The 26,992-nt window shown below is 40.7% G+C and overlaps 2 long non-coding RNA genes across 7 annotated transcripts in view; one reads left to right on the forward strand and one right to left on the reverse strand.

The window, feature by feature from the left end:
- Nucleotides 1-210: 210 nt before the first annotated feature.
- LOC107318852 overlaps nucleotides 211-26,992 on the reverse strand; it is a 37,992-nt gene continuing 11,210 nt past the window's right edge. For 2 of the 6 annotated variants that reach the window (XR_004308528.1, XR_004308527.1), the window contains 2 exons: nucleotides 26,626-26,847; nucleotides 19,518-22,714 (listed from right to left, as the gene is read on the reverse strand). This is a non-coding gene — a long non-coding RNA (uncharacterized LOC107318852). Of the gene's footprint in view, nucleotides 19,272-19,517; nucleotides 22,715-26,625; nucleotides 26,848-26,992 lie in introns of those variants that run through there. The other 4 variants (XR_001557548.2, XR_001557550.2, XR_001557547.2 and 1 more) reach the window with 4 other exon arrangements.
- On the forward strand, nucleotides 4,983-26,630 carry LOC116653905. Its single transcript, XR_004308529.1, has 3 exons — nucleotides 4,983-5,083; nucleotides 19,561-20,016; nucleotides 23,609-26,630. It is a non-coding gene; the product is annotated as an uncharacterized LOC116653905 (long non-coding RNA).

Consider the following 26,992-nt stretch of genomic DNA (forward strand, 5'->3'; position numbering starts at 1 on the left):
CTCTGGGACCCAGAGATTGGAGTGCTCTGTAGGGAAAGAACAAGACGGACACTTCCCTCCCTCCCCTTGCTGCATTTCTCATGGTTTTCCTAATAAAAGACACACTTAGCATTTAATTAGGAAAAACTCGGCAGAGCTGAAAGTCTGATTCCTGCACATGACATTGTATATTTCTAGGGATCAGCAGAATAATAAATAGCCAGACAAAGGTTTTTAATGAAATCTTTTATTTAAGAGTCTCACAGGAACTTTACTCATATTAGACGTTTCCAAAACAACAATAATAATTAAAAATATAAAGATCCATGTGACATTAGTTAATGTAAAAAGCAGGACAGAGCAACTCTCTACAATTAAGTGATATAACCCCTTCTCTACCGCAGATAGCTTTAGTGGTATACTACAAAAATTCTAGTTATTCCTTTGTGGTTGCTCTAATGAAGGATAGCCAAAAGCATCCAAAGAGAAACAAGAAAATGACTAATCGAAAATAAGGAAAACTTAGAGGACTGATGAGGAAGTTGACAATAAGGCAAACAATGGAAGACATGGAAAATCATGGCACATCATTAGCTTAATGGCTAATTTTTACTCATGCCTGGGCTTGGAGGTAGACCTAGTCTGATTGTAGAGACTGCTGGACTCTTTGACTATCAGCATGATGTGCTTTATTGGGAGACAGAGTTCATGGCAGGCCCTAAAACACTGTGCACATAAATGCTATATACAATTACACACATAATGGAGTCTTCATTGAATGTGCCTTGTTCAAGTTTGACTATGTTGTTTCTAACTTAGATTTCAGTTCAGCAGAGGGAGCTGTGGGTGAGAGTGATGCAGTTACAGCCAAGGGAAGATTGTGCTCATTCAGCCCCCATACCCTGAAAATGCTCCGCATTTATTTTATTGGAGTTCTTGTTACAGCAAATCCCTGAGTTGCCAAGATCTATTTTTCACTAGCAAAAGTTCTTTCCTTTTCCTTGTTCACTTATGCAATACAATCAATCACAAGAGCACTCTGGTATTTCACTCTGTTTTGCCCTCCTAGTGCCCATTCTGTTTCATGAGGGCTATATGTATTACACCAGCCCAACATTTTTCAGAGCTCATATAGTCTTGGCTGCCACCAGCTTATATTTTAATATGGTACCAAGCTGGGGCAGATACATTCCCTTCTTTGGGATGGCCTGGACCTATTATCCGAGCAATTCAAACTAGGTTATCTCTAACACCATTGGCATGCTTCTCTGTTTAGCAAACTGGTGTTAAAAACAACATGTACAGTGGCTTCACATCATGATTACAGTGATTTCATAGCTTGGCAGTTGCCAGTTAAGCCATACATAATGCTAGAGAAATAGTTCTATCATTTGAAACTGTCGTCCAGTAAAAATAAAAATTATTGGCCAGAGACTAAAGGATAAAGTAAGTTCAAGTATTGGAGCAGTAGTTTGTGAGCCAGTACTGATCCAGCAGAAGCTAGAAGTGCATTTTGCACATAAGCTAGTAAATTATTTATTTGTCCACTCAGTAATGTAATAAAAAACGTGAGACCACTCAGCAAGAGACAGTATCTCTCAACAAGTACTTATTCCTTTAAAGCAACTGAAAAGTTTCTTTTCTTCCCTTGCTATCTGAAAGCTTTAGTTGAACATACCCTGCAAACTCTTATTTTGCAGAGGTTAGTACAGCTGGCCTCTCAAGTCTACTCAGCAAAACTGAAGCAGAGTTCTCTTCAAAGCCTCCCTGTGCTCAACCTTTGGAAAACAGTCAGTCTTCTGAAGTCAAAATTGGGCTGAATAAATGCCACTGCCATTAATGACGTCCAGAAAACTTTTGTACAAAGTAAACAGGAAAATCAAAAATAGTACATTAGTAACTGTTTATTTACACTACTTTTCCATTTCTTCTATTTTTTTTTTTTTCTAACTTCTTTCTTCACATGTGGTCTATCAAGGCTGAGAGTGTATTTGTAATTAAAACATAAAATTCAAAATTCATTTTAAAAAATGAAATGACACAGAAAAATGGGAGGGAAATAACAAGTTCATCTTTATATTTAAAAGTGTGAGTTGCATCAGGTAGAGCTTTCCAAAGGCCTTTTGATTCCAAACTTCATGACACTGGCATTTTAACCTTAAATTGTTCTGTGAAAATGAAAAGACATCCTAAACTGTTTGCTATGCTATCCTGACTTTAGAAAGTATCCTATATGGCACAGAATCTCCAAGCTAAAACATCACTGCTTTTTGCAGCCACTGCCAGAGCCATGGCCAAGATACAAAAACATGCTGAGCAGAAAATCAAGAAGTCTGAGTTTGCACCCATGAACTGTGTATTTATAAGCAAATAGAGTATTTTAAACCAGAGAGAAACCAATCTGTTATTAGTATGTTATTTACCTAAAAATAATTACCTTCATTAATATCAGAGTGTCCAAGTCTAGCTCTTCATAGGTCTCTAGAAAAGTTTTGAAAGAAAGATCCATATCATTTGAACTGTTCCTTAAGTACAGGCTCTGACTTTCAAGTGACTTTGGTAGAATCTTAGAATCATTAAGGTTGGAAAAGACCACAAAGACCACCAGTCCAACCATCAACCCATCAGTCCAGTCATTAACCCATCACATGTATCTCCACGTATGCAAGCATGCTGATGGCCTTGCCTCTGAATCTGACATACACTCTCAAAATTAATGAACTCACCTAAGTATCATTTAACTAAGAATCAGTCTTTGTTGGATCATCTCTAACCTGTTGTTATCTTTAAACAAAAGCATGTTAACACATCCACCATCCACGCATCCACACAAATCCTCAAACTGCTGAAGAAACTCATAACTCTTTGTGTACAGCGTTACTTGGAAGAGCTATAGGGCTGCATAATTACCCCAACTCCTGCATCAGGCAGGGAAAGTTAGTGACATGTTGAGGGAAATGCTACACTGTGTTAATAACGGTTTTGAAAGAAATCAGAAAAGTTAATCATGTGTGGACACAGGGTTAAGAAGCAATGTAACAGACTATTAAGTTTAATATAGATATGTGATATAAGCATATGCAGACAGCCATTAGCATAAATTCATGTTACAGAAGAGCAGTGCAGCATACTGCGCGATGGATTTATAGCATACGTGGTGTGCAGGACGGGCACCAGAATGAGGGAGAAATGGGTCAACGAATTCAGACAGGTCTTGAGTCAGATTGGCAGAACCGGGGCAAAAGCAGCCAGGCTGCTTCTCTGTGGTGATGTTGTCTCGGAGTGACTATCTATCACATAACAGTCAAATTGCTTGGCTGCTGTTTTCTATGGGCTTCAGCATGAAGGCATCAAAGTCTGGAGTGCACTTGAGGTCCTTTACTTTGCATTCCTGCTGTGTGACGAGGACAGCTCTCACAGATCAATTTCTGCTCCCTGTTTCTGTAATGGAGATACTGACAAAATCTACAAAGGCAAAAAGTCCACTGCTGCTCACCAAGAATAAGAATTGCACTCTGAAGCCTGCTTATTTTTGTCTCGTTTACCTGATTCCATGATCCCTCATTCATGCTGTATTGATTTTGCTTAGTTACTAGCAGAGCTGAGCAAAGAATCTGTAACAAGTTCTGTGAATTTGCCTTTTTCTCCTCGCAGAATGTCAAAATTATTCATTACACAGATTCACTGAAGAATTCTCCCAGTTTTCTAACTGTCTGTCTTGCTATTTGATTTCATCTAAATATATGTGGTTAAAACTGGCTCCTGCTAACTATTCTTTCTTGTAAAACTTGACTGCAAGCACATTTCCAAAAGACAACCCCAAAAAAAGTTCAAATCTGTTTACTGTTAGATTATTCACAATGAATTCAGGCACGTTCTAAGAAAAGCCAGGACAGAATAATGGGAGCTCCTGGGGTTTTGTTTATAACAACCAGTGTTTTACCCTTCTCATCTAATGGTTATTGCAATGCAAAATAATTGGTCAGAGGCTGCAACTGGACTTTTGACAACATTTATAGCATGTATAAATTGCATTGAACCACTTGTCCTTCATAATCCCAGAAAGTGCTTTTACACTCAAGATGCTTCCTGTATTCTATGTTCCTCCTTGCAATAAAAGCTCACAACAAAATAGTGGTAGGCCTGATTCAATTTAATAGTGGTCTCCTCACAATACCTACAACTGTTTAATGTTATGAATCCTTAGAGCTAGGCTACTCTTTCATCAACAAAAGAAAGGGTTACAACCTTCCCCGTGTACAATGTTTTTATTGTATTTTGCCTTTGGGAATTTCCAGCCCAGCCTAATCTCTATCTAATTGTGTGTGAGGGAGAAAGCCTCCCATCAGCCCAAAGGATCATTGATATTCAGGTGAGAGCCAAGTTGTTTTCCAAAGTTTGATCATTTTTTCATCCTCAAGGGCTGTTTGGCATCTTATTGCTCACAGGTGACATCAGCTTTAAGAGTTAGCATCCTATGGGAACTTCAGAGTGGGCCCAGATTTTGCTCGGTGCATTTCTCAAGCTGCACAGATTTCAGATTTTTAGCTAGATCTCAGTTTGGAGCAATTTGCAGCTTGCTACTTGTTAGTTCAACTAATTACTTAATTAAGACAATTTTTGTCCCTCTGAATTTATTGGTAGCGCATGTTATCAGGACTGCTTAATTTAAAATGAGAATAAAAGAGACCTAAGTGCAGTGCTGAAATGTGAGCTTCAGTACAAGAACACCAGTCTTTGTCTGGAAGAAAGCGGTTTTCATGATGCAAAGCTGTCTCTAACCACTTTGTGATATCTGGCCTGTCCGGCATAAATCACGGGTTATTCTGGATCTTAATGAACTCTTGGGTTCTGCATCACTTCTGCCTTCTAAATGCTGTTTTTAACACCACAGTTAAAATGCAAAGGATCGATAAAAGCTGCCTGACTAAAGGGACAGCGATTGTTGGAAGAATCAAGCAGACTTCTGCTGATTGCACTGCAATCCCGAAGAGCACCATTTGGAGTTGGCCTGCCTCGGGCATGGGAAAGCATTGGCCAGAAGGACTGCCAGAACTGCTCCTGAATGCTGTGAACCGAGCATATACTCAAGTTCAAGATGATGGTAAGAAAAAATTTTACATATATCGACATCTTGGTTATCTCATGAGCTGCGTTAACTTACAGCAGGAAAAGGGCTCTTGGTGTTTTTTGGGGGGAAAGGAGGAGGAGGAAAAAGAAGGGAAAGACAAATTTCCCAACTATTTATGCCAAATAGTTTGAAAAAATGTGGAGAAAAGAGGAACAGTCAGGTGAAAATACAACCAGAAAGTAGGTGACAGAACAGGAAAGATTTCCAAGGAAGCACAAATGTGAGTTTGATAAAGAGAGAGCACCAGCGTTGTCTTCAGCTTGCTTTTTAGTGGCTGAAGAACCCAGCTAACTGCTCTGTATTCTCAGCCCAGTTCCTTCCTCCCCACCTTAAATAAAGCCCTCCCATCATGCTTATCAACATTCCAATTCATCAAAGCGATTGTTAAAACAGAAGAAAAAAAAAAGTTATTTCAGCACTGGCGGAAATTATTCCAATGCTACATTTCAATAAAGTGCCCCCTCCCTAGGTCCTCTGTGTATAAGCAATCAATGGGTTAAGTTTAGATCACTAACGTATGTTCTGTGACCCCAGAATGCTTCATCAAATGTACTCATTACCAACTGAGCAAGTGAATGAGTAGTTGCGAGCCACAGTTTAAGCGCTGATGGGATTGTGTGTGAGCCCCAACGTGGCCGAGGTATTTAAATTTTGATTTTTGTAATGGGCTTTGACATGTTTCATTTCCTCCGAGGGAGCACTCAAGACCTCTGAAAGTAAATGTTGCTAAAAAGTCATCAAGGCAGAATATTAAAATGCCATCAAATGAAAATTTCACTAATGCAATCCGGCTAGGCCTTCAGGTACCCGAGCGAAAAGGGGAGTGTCAAAGGTCCCGCTTCTTTTAGTGAAACATTGTTTGTTCCTCTTCACTGACTGTTTCTCCAAAATAAATTATTTAAAGTCTTATTTCTTTTTTCTCCTGGGCCCTTTAAAGTTCAACTACGCCGAGAGGAGAAGCGGGGAGGGGGGCTGGGGGAAGGAGGTGTCATATGTAGAAATTCAACAAATCACTGTGCGTGCCCGTGGAGATGGGCTTATGCTTGCTGGATGTCTGTAGCCTTGGTATGGACTTTGGGCTTTGGGCAAGCATGGGGTAGGGGACCACACGTGCCACTGCAGCATCGCAGCTCAATGGCAGGCTTCATCCTACAAGGTGCTGAGCACATTTCTCAGTGTAATGATGGGAGTAGGGATCTTGCTTTTCAGAGGAAGGCAGAGGAAGGACAAAAGGGCATTGCATTCTGTATAAAAGTACAGGAGATTATGGTTTCACTTCCACTCCTTCTCTGCCTGTGTATATCTGCTACTCTCCCTCTGTTCTTCCCGACTTCCAGCACTGGCTGGGCAAAACTTAAGCCCCTTGTTCCCAAGAATCTGGTGGCAGATCAGAAAAACAAATAATAATAATAATAATGGCAACTTTATTGAGAAGCCTAATTCAGCTGAGCTTCATTCAAACTTTATGAGAAGGATGAAACAGAGGCACCCGGACCTCATGCAGAACCCTTCCTGGATGACTCCACCAAGAACATTGGAATAATGAACTCAAGCAGTGGAACTGAGGAGAACTGCACCATCAGGCCAAACACTGACTGACTGAATACAAGCAGGAGGCTCGCTACGGTCAAACTTCATAAAGCTGATTAACACATCTCCGCCTGATACATATACCACCAGGAAGAGGGCAAGCAGCAACTGTCGGGGGACATGCAACTATTAAAAGAGGGTTGCAAAACAAGGGTTTCCAAATGATTCATAACTACCCTTTGTAATGCTCCTACTGATGTTTGCTTTGAGTGAAGGGAGCAAGCTTTTTTTTTCCCCCTCTCGCAGTCATTTGCCTATTGCTCTTGATTTGCTGCAAATTCTATGCAATGTGGTTAAGAAAAGCAAGATAAAAGATATGCTGAAGCAATCTCTCCAGTGGCTCCCCAAGTCCCGGAAAAAAGAAAAAATCCCCTTTGCACACCCACAAAGTAAGCAATCTCATTTCAAAACCCATTCTACCAGTTCCTGACATTGTGCTGTCTGATTTCGCATTAGCACGACGGATGGAAATGGCATTTAAGCTAATTATCTACAGGAGACTGAGCAAGGGGTTTAGGTGAGCTCCAAAAATTAAATGGAAAAAAAAAAAAAAAAGGAAAAAAAAAAAAAAAAAAAAAAAAAAAAAAAAAATCTTCCAAAAAGGCTCTGTAAATCTTTCCCCAAAAATCTGATAAAAAATAGCATGTCTGTTTTCTGGGATATCCCCCTAAAAACCGAGTCCCACCTGGGTGCTCAAGGAGAGGAGTTTACAAAGCGTACACAAATGCCTCCCACTTTTGGGGGATATTTTGCAAACACCTGATTTGTGAGCCATCTGCCAAAGTTGTGGCTCAGATGCATTTCATCTCAATTGGGATTAGGGTGAGTGATCCAAAAATGTGCATCTCAATCTAAATGTTGCGGGTCATGTCCCACGACATTGGTTACCTTGTCTCCTCTGGTATTCAGTATGCAAATGGCATGCAGCATGAAGTGATCCAACAGCAAGATGTGATAGGGAGGGAAAAGATAGGACAATGTGTCAGGGAAAAGAGAAAAAAGTGCGGCAGGCTGCGGGGGAATGGAAATGAGATGTTGGGGCAAGGCTGTTCTAACACAACAGTGCGGTGCTCTGAGAGAGACATCAGACTTGTTGGGAGCACATGGCTGAAAATATAGGTACTGTACTGCAAGCTGAAATGAGAAAATTAACGATACAGTGACCTAAGCAGGGATGTGGGCAAGAGAAATCTAAAGTCACTGCGAATGTTTCAGTGCACTCTGAGAGAAGAGAGCTCAGACTGGGAGAATAGGGGGTTCTTTGCAAGCAGTGCTACTTTTTGTTTTCTGCTCGCAAGGGTTTTTTTACCTGTTTGTTAATGGAGCTTCAGTTAATCTCAAAAAACTTGGACTGTATTAAAACAAACAAAAATAATTCTCCCTTGATGCACCCAAGGCTTCTCAGAACCCAATCAATGTTTTCTTTCGGCTCACTTTAATTGCAAGATATTTTGACACTGAAATTAAGAGCTCAAGTTCTCACAGACAAAAACAAGGACTTAAAGAATAACATATTATGGAAAAGACAAAACTTGATTTCTTCACGCGTGGCAGTCATTTGCAGCAACAGTCACAGCTACACAAACATTTAGGTTGTAAAAGATTCCTTCAAAATGCCATTTTGGTTTAACAGAGAAAAAGAAAGAAAACAAAAGCCCAATGAACCAAATTGTTTCTTTTGAAGAATTCTAAGAAGAGCTCAAATATTTTGCTAATTTTCTTTTCCATCTCGCAGCTCTGTGTTCTCAGTATGCTTTAAGTTGATTAAAGTTAAGGATTCCCAACCATAAAATATTTCAGTGTGGACTGCCTTTTTCTCCATCTCACTGAGGCATTCAGGACGTTAACAAAGGCCCTTTTTCAGCTGGACTCTAAACAGTCTGTTAAAAAAAAAAAAAATCACAAACAAGCTGAAAAATCAATTATTCACACAAATCTAGTATTGACCTTCTCTATACATTACTCGACCATCCAGTTCTACTCGCAAATTCATGTATAAGTCACAGTGAAACCAAAGGAAATGGGGAATATGAAACTAACTGTAACTGTTCAGCAAATCTTACAAGAAAACACATTCCCAAATAAATAAACAAATATAAATGCAGCACAGAAAGCATGGAGACGAGCAAAGAAAACTGCATTTTCACTGCTTTTGGAAACTGACTTTTTGGAAACTCCTGATATCCTCAGCAGTGAACAAGAAACCCCAAATACCCTCCTGCTTCAAAGATCACTCTCCCTGATGGTTTGTATTTTAAGATTAGTTTGAGGGGCTTGAGAGCCTCTGTTTCCTGCTGATTTTTCCTGCAATTTTAATATGCCTAGAAAAGGACAGGGAGTCATCTGTAAGTGCCATAGGATGTGGAAGCATAGGAATGGCATAGGCAGCCTGCGGGTGAATTTTAACCTAGCTGATCTAAGCAGACATTTGACCTTTGCTCAAGTCTGGTAGTGTTCATCTTCATAGTTTCAGTGTCACCCTGCATTCACCAGGATGATGGCAGAAAAGCAAGGAGAGATGCTTGAGCTTCAACCATTTGTGGCCAGACGTTTCCATGCTTTAAATTCCACATATACTTCATAAACTTAGATATACTTTGAAACCAGAACAGTTGGAAATCATTTGGGATTTTACAGATAGTCTCTTTCAAAACCAATCAGGACTTCTTTTATTTTTTTTTTTTCTTTCCATTTGTGAGTTTGTTGCTTCACGGCAAATGGTACGGAAAAGAAGCAAACTCTCCAGAGACACCATTTTGGGAAAGACTTTCAGTTGTCAAGGGGAGCATTTGACAAACTTCTATAGCACAAATCCTCTGGCCCTGTTTTATCTAACTTGGCACAATGAAGATTTGATGCTCGCAGAATGTACTATGTTTACTTTAGATTCTCTTCCAAAAACTCAATCAATATTGCAGTCTCACCGTCTCCTTTTATAATTGGCAATTACAGACTTACTGCCTTGACACCAAAGCATCTCCATGTGTGTTGTTCTCTGTTTTCTCTGTTTCCTGTGCATCTTCATGTAGAGAGTGGGGTCATCACTTTGGGGTTAGTCACCGACTTGGTGCTTGGACTTCAGCCAAATGTTTGCCTTTCTTTGACTTGCATGTATCCAACTGGAAAATGGCTTTCGAAGGAAAGAAAATGCTATTTATTGCAGAAGGTTCCTAACCAGCAACAACAAAAGAAGAAGGGTTAATAAGGCCTTCACAATTTTCTGCTGGGATTTCTGACATGAAGCTCAGGAGAAGAGAGTTCAGTGTTTTTCCCTGGCTGGATCTTGGAATTTCCTAGACTTGGTGCAATAAGATGTGCATCCATTTATCCATTTAGGTTTGGGAAGCCACCACTGACCGACAGTTCCCATAAGACCCATGAGAAACAACACGATGATTGCCTTTAAAAAAATCCCTTAGCATTTCTTTTGACTAACTCATGTCCTCCACTCAATATCTGAGATCTGCTTAGGCGGGTTCTGGAAAGAATATTATCCAGGAAGCGCGAACAATGCACTTTAATTTTCTTCTGGACTGACTTGCTGCTGATACACTCTGAGTCTGTTTCTGAGAAAACTGTTTTCTGATAAATATTATTTGAAAGGTTAGCGCCCTGTTGAGGAGAGAGATGAAGAAAATTCGTTCTGGCTAATAATGAGAAAAGTGCTCAATGAACTTTTGTACATTTGTACAAATGAAATTTTACGGTGAACTCAGGTTTCCCTGGGTAAAGGCCTTCACTGCATTCATCCCACTAAAGCATTCTGCTCACAGAAGTCAAAAAAGGCTGCAGCTGTTTTAGGTTCTGTAAAAAGGGAAATCCCATATAACCACATAGCTCTGATTACATAGACCCAGATTTTCCACAAATTCCCTTGTATCTGTAATCTTTCAGGGTGGGGGATAATAAAAAAAGAGAAAGAAGATATTGCTGCTTGGGGCACTGGGAAAAGGTGAAGAAAACTCATGATTAAATGTACAACAGCACTAAATAAATAAATAAATATTTGGAACTAACAAATTAAGGAAGAGGAAACACTCCACTGCAAGAAGAAGCAATTTGGAGTCACTCTGTCTGCGAAAGATACATACAAAATAGATGCAGGACTTCAAGTAAATGTCATAAAAGGGTAGTGGAATACTACCTTCAAACCACAAGAGAAAAGTCTGAGGACACTTTAGCACTGAGAGAAGATGGAGTCAGAATATGAACAAAAGAGTTTTACAAAATAATGAACAGCAGAGAGGAGCAAAATCGAGGAATGATTTATAGCAGGTCCTATGCCACGTGAACAATGCAGTGCATTTAAATTTGACAAAGTAAACAGTTTTCTTGGTGTTGCTTGTTGGAGTTTTTCAACTCAGTGGCTACTTAACCTGTGAGGTGTACTGCTGTAATGTTTCTTTGGAATCAAGAGCTCTGCAAGACTGAAGAATCCCATCAACATTTATTTTGATAATGACTAAATCTACTGCTCCTTTTGAACATCCCTAACATACTTTTTGTCGAGAAGCAGGATAAACCCTCAGGCTTCCAGGCAGAAGTCTAAATTCTAATTATTTGGGGGTCAGGAAGAAACTTCTTGTCTAGGCGGGTCATCCCAGCATTGCCCACTAGAGGGTCTCCAGGGCGTTCCTGAAGTCATCTGGTCATCGTTAATAGCAAGGAGAGGCCTCATCCCGGATAATCGTTGCTTTCCCCCCCCCATGTTCCAGTCTGTTCCCCCATGCAAGCCCTTTGCAAATATCTGCATTTTACAGAAGAGTCTTTATCCGGGCAGATTTCCCGTAGCAGAGAGGAAAGGCTGCTTGTCCCTCCATCCATCTGACTTTGCCTACCCAGTCCTACCGGCTCACATAGAACAAAGAGCTGTGGGGGAGAGAGAGAGGAAGACATACATGGGGAGTAACAATCCTGCATCCCTTTGCGGGGATTTTAATGGTATATGTGAGGAAAAGTAATAAACGGGACATAGCCCATTAGGCAAGAACAAATTTTCTTCCCATAATTTTATCTTTGTTTAATTGAATATTTAATTAGGATAAATATGAAATTAATTTTATTATTTATTTATTTTTTATTTTTTTAATGTGTTCAGTACATTTAGCAAGAAGTGTTGATCCCGGTCTGCATCTTGAGAGGCATTTATGCAGACACGGACAGCAGCCATGCCCTTCTTGTCCCCTTCTGTGTGCTAATAGAAGTGAGCGGGTCATTTGGCATTAGCAAAGGAGTAACTTAGCATTTGCACTGAGCTGAATCTTGCCAGACTGTGTGCATATTGGAGCCAGTAGACAGCGGCTCCTTTCACGTTGATGAATGGCTTTTTTCAAGCGTTCTGCTCCCTAGTTATGAGAAGGGTGACCCGGTCAGGAGACGACTTTATGAAGCTATAAAAAATGTATGTCACTTCGGACTCTCTAATGTCACGGGAAAAAAAAGGGAGAGAGAGAGGGGGAGAGAGTGAGAGAGGGAGAGAGAGAAGGGAGAAAAAACCCAGCGCACAAAAAAATAGCAGGGTAATAAGCCTGTTTTCAATGCTCTAAATAGCTTTCTGTCTACAGCCCCTGTGTATCCCTGTGAGCTGGGGCTGCCGCTTGCTTCAACAAAGCAGCGAGGGTTTTGTGTGTGTTTAAAAAGGTTGATTCTCTTTGCCTTCCTATCACAGCAAATGCTTATCATGATGACAACAAGGCATTGGGAACGCAGGTCGGGTGGCTGTTACGTCGGCTGCTGCGAACAAGCTATAATGTACTTAAAAAAAAATGTAATCCACTCAAGGTGGCTCTGACTTTTAAGTATGCAGAACAGCTCGAGAGAAAGGCACCATAAAAGTAAAGTAGCTTTGAAAGAGCCCTTTCATCTAATATTTTATAAAGTATTTTCTCAGTGTTGCAAGGAATAAAAAGTAAAGGGTTGCCAGGTATGTCTGCCCCCGTGCCTTTGGTTTAATACTCTGGAGTTTAAAGATACCGCCGTGTAGATTTTAACAAAGATGGCCCTCTGTAGATCCATAATTTAGCATTCATTGAATTTTCCCATTTCTTTTTAGGCTTTGATATGCATATTTCATTGCATTAGATGCTCCCCTCCTCAGTCTTGCCCCCCTCCACCCACCTCCCAGAGATGTAGTACATTTTATAACTGATGTTAAAATGTTAATTTGCACAAGGTAAGTGGCCCGGAGGATTGAGGGCAGAGGCCTTTTCTTTATTAGGATTTCAATTAGTCACGGGCCAAGTCGGGAACGCCCAAGTTCTGGGTTTGTGCGCTGCCCCTGCCAGAGCTGAGACGCAAAAGCTCCTGAACTCATAGACCCAACCACAGGTTCACTTTCCTGTTTTTCCTGGTGGGATTTCCAGTGCTCATCCCACCTGGCACTGGAACAACTTGCATCCACGGCAGAAACAAGACAGGTTGAGAGTCAGGAGCCAGGTTCAGATAAATTAGACATTTCTCTATATTTGGAAACCTCTTTGGTTTTTTGACAGGCAAAAGTCAGGCTGTGAGGAACACAAATCAGCAGGATTCAATAATGGCAGTGTGCAAGTCAGTGTCAAATGAGCAGAGGTGATGCAGGAATGTAACTGGCACCTTTCTGTTATTCTGTGGGATTGCAAAAAAAGATGTAGCTTTAATTCATTTAGAAGTCCCTCGAGACTGAATTGAGTCCTAATGAAAGTTCCCATTGAAGTTAATGGACCCAATTCTCTCCTCATTGCAGGGAGTACTTCTAATTAAGTCAATAGAATTACACTAGCATAAAACTGGTGTATGTGAGAGGACTAGCAGGTCTTGGGAGAGTTGAACCACCTAATGACAGGACTAAAATTGGACCCTGAAAATTCCAATCACTTTTGCACTGCAATAAATTCAGTGTAATTGCATCAAAACACATCCAGCAGGCAGTGGCCTAAATTCTGCAGGATTGTTCCACGGTCATAAGTGAGTAATCCCACCCTCTTCCTTCTGGAAGTGAGATCAGGATTTTGCTTTCAGTGGTTTGAGTATGAAAGCAAATACAAGCCCAGAAAAACAGACGCATTTACTCACTAATTTTCATGACTGCAACCAGCATATGCTTAAGTCAATGGCAATACTTCCAGTTCTTTTTATCTGGAGGAGGCACACCTCAAATGATAAAGTAAATAGAAATAAAAAGGAAGTCATGGTCACTACTTCCAAGTCTTCCCATCTACAGAAAGGCATTAGAAAGTATGGGATGGGTAGGGAGCACCTAGTCTATGTGACAGCCTGGGGCAGCACTGGCTGCAAACACCAGAACACCAAGCCTTAAACCAAAGGCACTTCTCATGCAAGGGCAGAAAGAGAAAAAAACATCATGAAGCATTTACTCATTGGCCCGCTTCTCCTTATTCATCCTGAGAGCAGATGAGCCTTACCCACCAGTGTATAAGGTGGAGATAGTCTGTGCAGCAAATCCCAAGATAGCTATTTCAAGCCACACTCTTTTTTTCTTCCCATACTTTTGTCCTCTGAAAGTATTTAAGCTTGGTAATGCATAAAATATATATTTTTGCAAGAAAAAATTCTCCCTCCATTTAAGAATTTATTAACAATTTACATAATTGCTTAAGTAATCTGCATAATTGACAGAAAGTTTAATTTGACCCTAGTTCAAATGCAACACTTATGGTTTTAAATTGAAATGGGTATAATTCATTTATGAGAGTAATTAAGCCATAGTGTCTAACAAATACAATGTATGCTGCCTGAGGCCTTCAAGGCCAGAACATGCTATTAGGATGTTTTATTTAAATATGTCAAATCTGTTCATCTCCAAAGCTGCCTGTGTTAAAATATATCAAATGTCTTACTTGACCTTTAAGTTGCCCTACTGAAAGCAGGGCATTAAAATAAAATAAAATAAAAAATCAGAGGCTTTCCTGTGCACCTATGAAAAGGCAGGAGTGATGGAAAGGAGACCAAAGGAGAAGTGCTCTGAATGAGATTATCATCCCTTCCAGCAGTGATGCAGCTTTAAGTGACTGGTTTTGCCTTCATTAAGTGAAATCCACTGCTGTGTGCAGTGCCAGCGTACGGCTATTTACAACCACGTAAGCCATCCAAATAGAGCTTAAGCAGTGCAGGAGTCTTTATGTTGGCCTTCTGCAAAGGACAGCCTAGCAATCCCTGGAAATCCCTTGATTCCTCTGAGACCATTCCGGCTGTGACAGCACAAGCCAAGACAGGAGGCAACTTCCAACAGCCAGAGCTGAACAGCTCTCTCCTTCCACATTACCCTCCTAGAGGATCACTACTAAGGTTACAACTGTCCTTTAAGAACAGTTTCAGCAACCACTTCTCAGTCTGAGCAATGCTTTCCTTCAGCTCTACCCTTGCCAAAGTTCTGGCTGCCACTCAACGTCTCAGACTGTTAGGCTTCATGTTTCCCTATCTTTGGGTGTATATAAGTATATGGAGTCTCATCAGCTATAATCATTTTGCCCTGAGGGTTGGAAAATGAAAAGCTGGCTAAAGATCCTTCTGAAAATCAGGTCCTAAGCCTATCAAAGTGTAGTACTTTTTAAACGTAAGCCACCCTGTTTCTGTATGGCTGCAATCAGAAGAGTTGAGATGTGTCTTGGAAAGGAAAAATGCTGAAGATCTGTTCATCAGGACACAGAGTTTTTATATTTGCTTTGGAATTCTTTTATTTTTGCCATGTTTCTATGCTGAGATCCCTTCCTTTAGGTCTGGGGCTGCTAATTTCATCTGATTATCCATGTTGGACAGTCAGACTGACTCATCCTCCAAGTACCGGTCCAGGCTTGTTAGTGTATGACAAAACCTGAGCTCCTCAGTAATTTCAACAAGTTGACAGTCAAGTATTAAATAGCTGATAATTCTTTCTCTAATTAACATTGTCAGAAAGCAGAAACATTAAAGTCTGCATGGCACATGCTATCACGGCTGATCTTTGCGGTCAAGAGAGAAAGAGAATATGAAACAGGACTTAGGGTTGTGCTTTTTTTCCAATCAGAGATATGTTCCTAGCATGCTTCAAGTTAGACTCACTCACTTTTCTACTTAGGACTTCATGTGACAGATATAGGAGAGAGAAGATGCAGGATGAATGCATGCCAAGCATCTCAATTACCAGCTGTGTAGATTAAAGCTGTGTGAAATTATTAAAAGCCTTCCATAAGCAATGAGAACATAAAGAACAGCAATTTTGTCCACTCTTGTGGCTATGTCACTAGTTTCATGATGGATGATGTTTCTACACCAGCTTCTGAGAGCGAGGAGCACAGAAAAAAAGTCAGCTTTCATTGAAAAAAAGTAGAGATGATCAAATCAGAACAGCTCAGCAAGTCAAAATGAGTCAGCTGGGCTGCAGTTACCATCCCTGGGTGTGCTTTTATCTGAAGGTAAATGCTAGCTTTTATGGCATACCTCAGGCTGTCTTCAAAGAGGGCAGGTGGAGTGAATTATTTTGCATAAGCCCCAGGCAGAAGAACGCACTTGGAGGAAATCTCTGCAGCTCAGCCGACACATGGTCACTTGCTACAGTCCCCTGATAGCAGTAACAAAACATAAATGTCTAGTCTGTTTGCAGGCAGGACATACAACTAAGAAACACCACCCTAATTAATCCTAAATAAGTACGGTCCATTAATGGAGATACATGCTTATTGATTCATTGATTTGTTTTTTGAATGTAGGCTGAGAAGTAACCAGACAGTTATCTTCTTTCCCTGCCCCTTACAATCCAGCTTATAGTTTCACAACGATCTTCTGGAAAATCAATATTAGGACAAGAAAGAAGAAGCGCTCCGTTATCTGACAAGTCTGAATGACCGTGTTCTGCTCCAAAATGGTGGCAACTGTAGTCCATGTTGGCAGATCAAAAAACTGCTTATGAGGACTAAAGAGAACAGATTTGAGATGCAGGTTTTGGATAGAAGAAAGAGAAACTTCTTGTTTGTTACATCACTGGATTCTCTTCGACTGATATAAATGGGTTAGGAACGTCAAAGCCAGTAACATGTAAGAAAAGAGTATACTGTGGTTTTAAGAAAAGGTCATATTTAAATGTCAAAACGAGGTCGTGTTTCTGCTACCACACTCTTAACAAATGAGTGGGATGTTTAAATCAGTTAAAAAAAGAATTGCAGGCTTTTGCACCAGCTAGGAGGGAATGCTCCAGGTAACACTCTGCTGGAGCATGTGGCAGTGGTAGGAGGCTGAGGGTCCTGGGATGCTTCCTAGGGGATTCCCATCACAATCACTAAGTTGGCCAGGAGAGGCTGCCTGGAAAGCCTGCAAGGCAAACTGACCTCAGTGTAAGGATCAGGCCATTGCGTTCATCTTTGATTCCAGAACATCTACCCAGAATCAAGCACCGTGAGTGAATTACTGATCATCACTACTGATCTAATAATAATCTCATAAATAATACATCACGTTCAGCTTCAGGCAGCCATGCTGGCAGCATGAAGTACTACTAACCCTGAAGGCACAGATTTCTTCTGAAGGGCCTCAGTTGAGCTTGTGCCATCAGTTAGAAGTGCGTGGGTTTCCCAGCATTTAATTGCCTGATTTGCAGTTTCCAGGTAGCCACCTAGATAGCAGTTCGACTATTAGCACAGAATACTATTACATCTGTAGTAGATTCTATAACTAGTAATAACATACAAGTTATGTTGCATAACATATGAAATATTTTACCTCATATTTTGTTATACAGGACAAAACCTAATATTGTATGTTTTAAAAGAAGTCATTTCCTGTTATATGAAGGTTTAATGAAGTCTTCATTTATAAGCCTCTAGTTCCAGTCTGATTAAAAGGGAAGGTCTGTGATTAAAGCAGTCAATCAATCGATTGATTCTTGTTCAGCTCATTTCTTTCTGAATGTTGCTGGCTGGATTCAGCGCTGCACGTTTACCATTTTAGTCTATGTAGAAAGCATATCTGTGTGTTAACTTAAAGCCTGTTGCCATACATTACTACCCTGCCACCCCTAGTCCCTGCTGTTACCTTCATCAGGACTTATAACTTCAGTATTAACTAAGATTGGCTACATTGACTTCAGCAAGATAGACCTGGCTAATTAAAGTCTTACTCCTTGTGGTGCTTTGCTTGCCCCCTGTTGGATGCTCACTGGCAGCAATGGAGGAGCGTCCTGGTAGAGTTTGAATTTCTTCGCAAATCCTTTCACTTCAAACAAAGAGTAGATTAACCTGAGATACTTCTCCAAACCAGTCTGCCATATTCCTAAAATACCTTTAATTCGTAAGTAACTCCACCTCGTTTAAAACTGAATTAAGCCGTTCACACCACTTTGTTTAGAACCACAGTGAAAGAAGTCATCAAAAAGCCAAGCGTGTTTAACATCCCAAAGATAGATTGTTTTACCTCCCTTTTCACAGCCCATTGCTCCAGAAGAAGTTGTACTTAAGTCTTTAAAGCTTCAAGAAGCAGATGCCACATAATGAGAAAGACAGTGAAGAAACTGAGCAGGAAGAGGGTTGCCCTAGGATAACTAAACTCTTCGGCTAAGTGAAACATTAGGACCAAATCCCACAGTCTGAAGTTTTGCCTATTTGCTTACTTTTTTGTCCTTTATAGCACTGTTCTTTTTTCTTCATCATGCATTGTATTCTTTGCTCGTGCTGTGACAAATTATTGTGTATACATTAATTACAAATAATTGCAAGGGCAGCTGACATCATTTAGACATCAGAATACCCGATAGAGCACTTAGACACACAAGTGACCTTAAATACACTCTCTGAGAGTACAGTCTGGCCTCTAGCTTTTAAGTGCAGGTGATTCTATATTATTTCATTTTGGTTCTAGCTGGGCTTTGAATTTGCATCCCTGTGCCATCAGAATGGCCTGGAGTTTCTTAATTACCAAACAAATGGAGAGTAGCTGCTTGATTTTGACAGCTCCTTTGTGTATCATTCTTCACAGAACATGAATGATTAATGGAATTTTCCCAACACAGTCAAAGTTGTTTACTGATGGAATTAAAGCTGAAATTGGCAGCGCTCTTTAGGGAGGACTTTTTCTATAATGTCACCAGACCTGCCAAGAGCCCCTAAAAAATAGGGACAATTAGTCAGAAGGTCTGGGTATTAAAAGGTTTGGTTCTCTCCAAGGAAAGTGAAAAGGAGGGGTGGGCAGTGAGGTGAAAAAAAGAAGAAAATCCTTAAAGCCTTTCTTTGATTTTCTTCATGGCGTAATATCCTCAGACCCATGATCTTCAATTAAAAGGGAAAAAAGTTAAATTACAGTCTCTGAAGATAAGAAGTACACAGAAGAAGCCAGATAAAGGATACCGACTGTTCTGTTGCCATTTTGAGCATCAGAAATGGATGGAGCAACATCTGTCTGGTGGAGAAGGCAATTGGTAGTGGTAGACAGAATGGAAGATGGTTGACGCTTCTGCCATTGGATAGCTAGGGGAGCTGATGTCACTGTGACTGTACCAGTCTGGGGACTCTGGGGATGTGCAGAGGAAGCAGATGAAGAAGGAACTTGTGGTCACAGCATGTAATGACAGCATGAGAGAAAACCAGCTCCAATGAGTAAGGCAAAGCTGTGAAGAAAATAATCTAGAATTATTCTGAACATATTCGTAAGTATTCCTTTTTTTCCTGTATTTTCATCATTTGCCCTCACATTGCCAGATTCCACAGGCAGAAAAATTTGTGGGAGTAATATCCTCCCATCAGCAGTGGTTCATCTGGGACACACTTATGAAGTTCATAAGAAAGGCAAGCCCTACACAGCATGCTCAATGTTTAAAGTGTTTTATGAATAAGTTCACACCAACCCCTGGAGATAGTTAGATAAGCATGTGATTTATTTTTATTTCCATTTTCCAGATGGAGAAAAAATGGTGGAATGACCTTCTAAAGGCCGCAGAAGGAGTTGAAACTGAGATGAGATCAAGGAGCTCCTGACTACCCTGCCCCCAGGGAAAACATCAGATTGTTCCGCATCTCTCTTCTGCAACCAGTACACTGACAAAGGCCTTTTGCCACACTCACATAAGCATGTCTACGAGATGGATTTTTATGGCTGCAGTGGAATTTGGGAGATGGCTGGGACACTTTTTTTGGTTTCCAGCAATCCCATATCGTACTTCCTTCATGTGCTTCTCTCTCTCTCTTCTGCCTCTATGCATTTTTCAATAAACAGGCAAAATGACCCACGAGCAAGGCTGTAAGGTACAGCACAGAGCCAGTGAAATCATATGCCTGCTGTGCTTGTATAGTTAGCAGCAAGTGTATATAACACAGCCCTGCCCTTCCTCTCCAATGAAAGTGGCTCACCACCAGGTAGGTGATCTGATGCCAAAGGAGATTAATCTCCTCTTTTAGAATGTTTTTTGGGGTTGGAAGGGATATCAGCAGCTTTGATATGTTTTTAACATCATCTAAAGCGTAGCCAAGGGATATAATAGTACCCTTGAGAGAGTGAAGGTACAATACGTAGCTAAGTGCCTCTAATCCACAGTAGCATGATTATCTATTGATAACTGCCTCCTCCCCTTCAGCTGTCCTGCCGATCTTGAGTTTGGTTAATAAAAACAAATGAATTCAGCATGCCATAGCAGAGTAAGGAACATGTTTTAGGGGTATTGAGGCAGGGAAAGGTTAACTGTTCTGTTTTGTTTACTTTTCCTTTAATGCAAAACCCAACTGGCGCAATGATCTCCAGATATGCACAAATAACGATGCCAGATATTCACTTGCACAGACAAAAGTAATACAAGTACAAAAGGGAAGGCTGGGGTGGAGGAAGGGGAAATGGCTGGGGCCAAGAACTTGAAGCCAATTCTTGCCATGATGTACTCTTACTGCCTTTGTGATTCTAAGCAAGCCTCTTAGATTAAATTTAATAGTGAGGACTGGATCCAATGTCTGATACTAATTAGAAAGCAAAAGGCCCTTTCACGTTCTGCTACTAAATTTGCCTGAAGTTATTTATCTGTAGTTAATTCTGTACTATTGTATCCTAGAGTCAGACTTCAGGACTGACAGAGCCCTGTAGATGCAATTGACATCTGTAGGATATTTAGTTTGATAATAACTTCACGGATCGTTTTCATTTCTTGTGATTAAGGAAAAGCAATAACACCCTTGTTCTACACCACCTCCACACAGTTATGAGAAAGTGTACAATTCTGTATACTTTTTTTAAGAAATGGAAGCTCTTCCAAGCAAGGCTAAAGAAAGAGAATCACATTGTAAATCAGTGCTGGAAACACAGACTGAAAAATCAAGTGCGGACTTTGCATTATCACAGATAATAGATGGTGAATGGTGCGCTCAAATTTAGTGACATGCACTTCAGCTGTGCAGATTTACTCATGTTAGACTAGTGTAACATGAAAAGGAAAGTTCACATGGCACAGCAAGATGGTACAGATGGATGCATACACCACACAGCCATTTTTTTTTTTGGCTTTTTTCCTTTCCTCACTGGGAATTAAACTGAGGAGAACAAATTCTCTTCCAAGGCTTGAAAAGCATCTGCAAAAGTTAGAAAGTCCTAGGGAAAAAAACAAACAAACAAACAAAAACACAGAACAGCTTATTTGTTCATCCATCATATTTTCCAGGCAACTGTTCTCTTGAGGAACATGCAAACAAATAGCCAAGAGTGAGTGGCGGAAAAGATAAACATATATGAATTCCTTCAAGCCAGGCATGTCTTGGAGCTACTTTCATGCTCTTTCTTGATGCTGGCAAGGGTGGGGCAGAAGTATTGGAAGAAATTAGTTGGGATGGGAGGGCATTGGCCCTACTTAAGAAAACAAAAATTCCTGGAGGTATGCCTTGTTCATTGCAAGCGTCCTCAGAGGTCATTTGATGGCTCTTAAACTACATTAAGCTGTCCAAAGGCACCCAAGCAAATGTCACAGTAAAACAAAAAACAAATAATCACATGCCCAGGCAATACTGTACTTATTTTGGATAAAGACATACAAGGAAGTTTTTTTAAAAGAATGCCCTGAAGGTAACAAGCAGTTAGCAAGGTATTTTAAAAGAGCAACCACAACACTATGGCTTAAGGCAGCCATTGCAAAAAAAAAATCCCAATAATCTGATCTCTAACAAAGGAGGGCCTGTCAGGTCAGTAACCCAGAACTGAGGTAAGGGTTTCATATAACAATACTGCTTGACGTGGTATTCATTTTCAACCTACAGTGGTAAAAGTTCAACCTAACAGCAGCTGTCAAATACCTTTGGCTAATCCCCCATAGCTGCCATGATACAATTTTGGTGGTGTGAGACTTGGCATCACCTGACCCCAACAAGGCCACAGCACTGTTAACACTTTGCCTTTGGGAGGCACACGAGTGGGTCAGAGTGGCTACAAATTTCCCTTTAGATATTTAGGAGAAAGACCTGCTCACACTACAGACTACAGCTCTGCTGTGCTCCTTGCCGCAGCAGTGCAGAAATGTGTTTCTTTCCAAATCATTAAAGCCTGGCACTTCGGAGCTGGGCTCGAGGGAAAACGTCCCTGGCTCTCTGTGCCTTCCCTCCTGTACTTCGAAATACAGACGCTAAGCTTCAGTGCATCTTCCTGCTGGATTTCCACACAACTTGGTGTTTTACAGGCTTCAGGATATTATAAATATTGTGTTTTATGTTTGTTTTCTCTGAGCTATTCAGGGCATTTTTAATTCTCGGGCAGTGAAATGCAGTGTGAGTAGCAGAATGGAAAGAAACAGGTTAATGAATCTCACGTCCCAGCAAACCCCAAACACGGATCTCCATGGGAAAAGAATGTTGCCTGAGGGTTAGAGAAGGCTACTGGAACATCTCTCCCCATCAGCCTCGAATCTTATCCTTTGCTCTTACCTAAATACTACATGTGGTAATGCCTTCCCTGTGAAGCAGGCTACATGGTGCTCAATGAAACTTAATGTTTCGATGGCCATTTGAGTGCAGACAGAGGGTGGCCCAACATGTTGTCCAAGTGGACCTGAAGCCAAGGGTCAGCATCATCCTGATACAAAGCAACCTGCAAGAAAAGAAAGTAAAAAGCCTGAGACCAGCACTGTAGGTGGCCAGTATAAGGTGTCTTGTCATCCTGCATGTAGGCAGGTAAAGTTCATAAAGAACTTGTACGTGAGCAGAAACTGTGATTCCATTCTGATATTTTTTACAATAAATTTTACCGAGCTCAGCTTTATTCATCATCTGCACCTGCTGAGGCTTTTCTGTGTCATCTCAGATTAATTCCCCTTGAGTCTTCTTTGATGAGACATTCCACATATCCTAAATTCAGGATGTGAAATGAATGGAAAGTGGGGAGGAGAAATGCCCTCTCTCATCACAGCGCCGTCAATGTCCTGAGCCTATGCCACCTTTCAGAGGGAAATGCAGACAAAGCTGGTGGATGTGGCCAGCAGTCCCTGCTTGTCTAGACAATCTGCATAGTTTTCCTCATCCAAACAGGCAAGAATGAGACATTCAAGGCAAAACAGTTTGGTGTGAGCTTTGAGTCCTTTCAGTAGTTCTTCAAGTCTCACCTTAACCTCAGCCGCCTTCTCTTTGTATTTATTGGGCTTGAACCCTTAGTTAATGGAAACTTCTGAGATTGCATTTGGCATTGAGGACAACCCATACGGGCAAAGCAGCAGAGAATGAAGCATTTCCTAACACCATTACAGGGCAGTTTATCTGGGAAACTCTGGCAGCAGTTTTTCAACTGCGATTGGGTTTATTTTACACCCCAAAAATGTTTTTACAACCCAAAAATGTTCTTTCTCTTATTTGTGTTTGTTATTTAATTCTACACACTTCTCATTTATTTGCTGTTCTAACTTTAAATTAATTACGATGATAATAATAGTTTTAATAAAAATAAGAAAAAATCAACTGCTTTTTTTTTTTTTTTTTTTTTTTTTTTAAGGTACACAGCTTTGTTCCACTTGATTGGCTATAACAAACTCAACTCCTTTGAAAGTAATGGAATTACACTGCCAGCACAGTTCACTGATCTGCCTCATTTTGGAAAATTCATCTCTCTTAATGTCTCAGCCACAGTGAAGCACAGCAGCACTCACTAAGCTGTGGGAGCTCAGCACTGCAACCATACAGTCCCAAATCTCAACCATGCCCTGAAAGCATCAAATGCTCACATTGGCACGATAAGACCAAGGACCCACTCTGCAGTCCAAGTGTTTCACTGAGAATAAAGGGGAATGCAACGGTTTATTTGGCCAAAAGCCACCTAAATTTTAGAAATGCGCCTGTTTAAAAATCCAACTGGAAATTCACCAAGTTCACCTTCTTGTATCAGAGTTCAGCTATTTATATCACAGAGTTCACAACCAGATACCACCAAATAGGGCTAACTACTATACCTACTTGAAACAGCCAAACATCTATATCCTCTGATAAAATGCATGATTTCAGAGAAGCTCAATTTTTAACAGGAATGCTGCTCTAACACACACTGAGAAATTCATCTGGCTGCCAAGCAGCTAGGGATGTCCTCTGCCACGTCTCACGCAGTATGTGTGCATTAGGAAAAGAGTCATATTTAGCACACTACAATTTACCTGCATGATTAACCATTGACGGTGTTTTGGATGGGTAATGAGATTATATTGGGTTTATGTACAATTTCCTAAGTAGGCTGACTGATAGATTGATCAAGGGTAGATGGGATCTGACAGCAGAATATTATGGCAGAATTCTTTCGGTGATGGATGAGCCCACCTTGACACAAACTCCAAAGCTTCGCCTCTTAGTAATAAATCTCAGCGTGAAGTCATCTGTCTCTGACCTGAAGCTTGATATCAGCAACTCGAGATACTGAAGTTTCATCCTCTTTATGAACATTTAAGTTGCCTCAATGGCATAAATACACACCTCCCACATTCAATCTCTTTAATAGTGGCAGGCCTTACGTTGATTTTTGTTTTGTTTTGTTTTACAAAAGGTGGGGATCACAACTGATTCTTTTTCTAGCCAAGGATATCACTGCTAATAGATTATGTTCCGCATGATGCTTAATGAGCCATGATTGGGATAGGTGATGGGAAATGGCACTTTGGATTGATTTAGAAAGGATTCAGTGGAGGCAGTGCACAACTCCACAAATAGCAGCAGGTCTTACGTGGTGCCATAGAACCGGAATCTCAAGTAAAACCTTCAAAATGCCTTGCTGACATGGGAGTTTAACTCCCATTTTCAAAGGCTGTTTAAAGCCAGAGTCTGAAAAATACAGCAAGTAGCAGAAATGCTGAGTCACAGCCTGAAGTAGTGATTGAGCACCTGGTAGGAAGGCAAGGCCAGCCCAGGGGAGCTCAGGTGCATGCAATGCAAGGTAATGCAATGCAGATGAGTGACCGGAAGGACCAGAGCCAGGATCCACCCCTTACCAGCCCTCATTTAAGGGTTGGCAGTGGAGGTAGGAGTATCTTTCTGATAATCTCTGTTTACCTCAGGCCTTCTAAAGGTAAGCAGCTTCTTTTTGTTTTTTGTTTTCTTACTTTCCTTTTTGTATCCACAGATGATGTATTTGTGCTCAGAATTTGCCCAGAACTTGATCCTAGGTGACTAAAGATACTGTTGGTCTGTTTCTTTGAGGGATTTAAGCATCTAATTCTTATCAGTTTCAGTGAGATCCATGTGTGTGGGTCCTCAGATCATGTTTACTTCCATTCATAATGTAAAAATGTGGGGTTGTGTAATAGCAGCCCTCCAAGCCCTGCATTGGTAGATGTTCTGGGTACCCACTACAGCTCACTGGGCTAAGTAATGAATTCAGGTGACCTGCCTTGATGGATTTCTTGATCTGTGAGAACCAGAAAACAGGGGAGCTATGAGATTGTTCTAGAGTATTCTGAGATCACAGCAATCTGATATTTAAGAAGGTAAATGTATTACTAACAGGCCTGAATAAAGACTTCAGAAGACAGATGAACCCACCTGAGTTTTGAGAGTTTGAGAAGTCAGATTCTTAACACCTATTCAGTTCTGCTTTGGGTGTTGCTCCTCTTTACATAAGAGGGAGGAGATTACCAGGAGATTGTTGTAACTGACAGCTTTTTTTTCCTGCTTAACTTTCTTCTCCCCATCTTCTGGCTTTAGGATGGCTGATAACACACTGATGTCTTGGCCAAAGAGAAAAATCAACTTGGAGGACAAAATTCACCTCTTGACTAACTCCAGTAGACCTAAGTGCACTCTGAGATTTTATTCTTGCTAATATCAAAGTCTAGAAGCTGACACAGCTGTATTATTGTCAACTCCTGTAGTGAGGCTGCGAAAGTAGGAATAACAGTTAAGATAGCCTCGTGTGAATAATTCATAGGGAATAATTTATTTGATGAATTGACCTTTCCCCCCCTCCCTTTTCCATGGTCCTATCCTCAAGCAGCCTCTGATTTTTCTCTCTTCTATTGTTACTCAAATTGAAAATATCTGCTGAATAATTTCTGAGGATAATTCTTGTTCTGCAAATTTGTCCCTGAGCAGTTTGCTGTGAACATTTGGTATCTGAAATTCCAGTGCTTGCCAGACACAGATCTCACGTTGTTATTCCCATTCTTTGCATGAAGGGGACATGTATTTGAAACAGTACATTTTTCCGCTCTAACTATTGGCAGTTAGGAGTCCTTTAATGTAGCATTAAGCTTTGGCAAGGTGCATATTTGATTATAAGTACAGATTTGTGTCAGATAAATAACACGTTTAAGGGGGGGAAATAAGGCCTTTTTCAGGGATTTTCTTATCACCCCACAGGTGCCTCCTACTTGGAGCTTAGCTGCCCTATAAGAGCTCAAGAAAGCCATGAGTCAAGGGAAGCAAATTCTGGTTTAAAGTAGAACAAGCCAAACTCTGTCACCCTCCTCAGCAGCCCATGGCTGAGTAGAACCTCCACCTCACCTGGAGCCAGCCCAAGTCTTCATGACTTACCCAGCCTGCTGAGCCCAACGTAGGAATAACACAAAAATCTTGGTGTCTTTGGTAATATAAAATCATTCTCTTTTTTACAATTCCCACTGTGGTTTCTGAATGCTTTGGTGCGGAGCAACTCCTCAATTCCCTCTGAGGCACAATCATTTGTTTACTTGCTCCACTCATTTCATTCTGCACTTGTGTATGGCGATGACAAGATGGCATGTCGGCTTTCAGAATCTACGGGGGGAAAAGGGAGAGAGACAGTTAAAAGTTTCAGCCCTAAAAGCTTTTGACACATCTTTCTGTCTCTTTCTGTCTGTGTAATCAATCTTCTAAGTTTCCAGGAGCAGCTGAGATTTTTAAAAACAGCTGTAATCTGTGG

This window comes from Coturnix japonica, chromosome 10, assembly GCF_001577835.2.
Source record: "Coturnix japonica isolate 7356 chromosome 10, Coturnix japonica 2.1, whole genome shotgun sequence".
Classification (NCBI taxonomy): domain Eukaryota; kingdom Metazoa; phylum Chordata; class Aves; order Galliformes; family Phasianidae; genus Coturnix; species Coturnix japonica.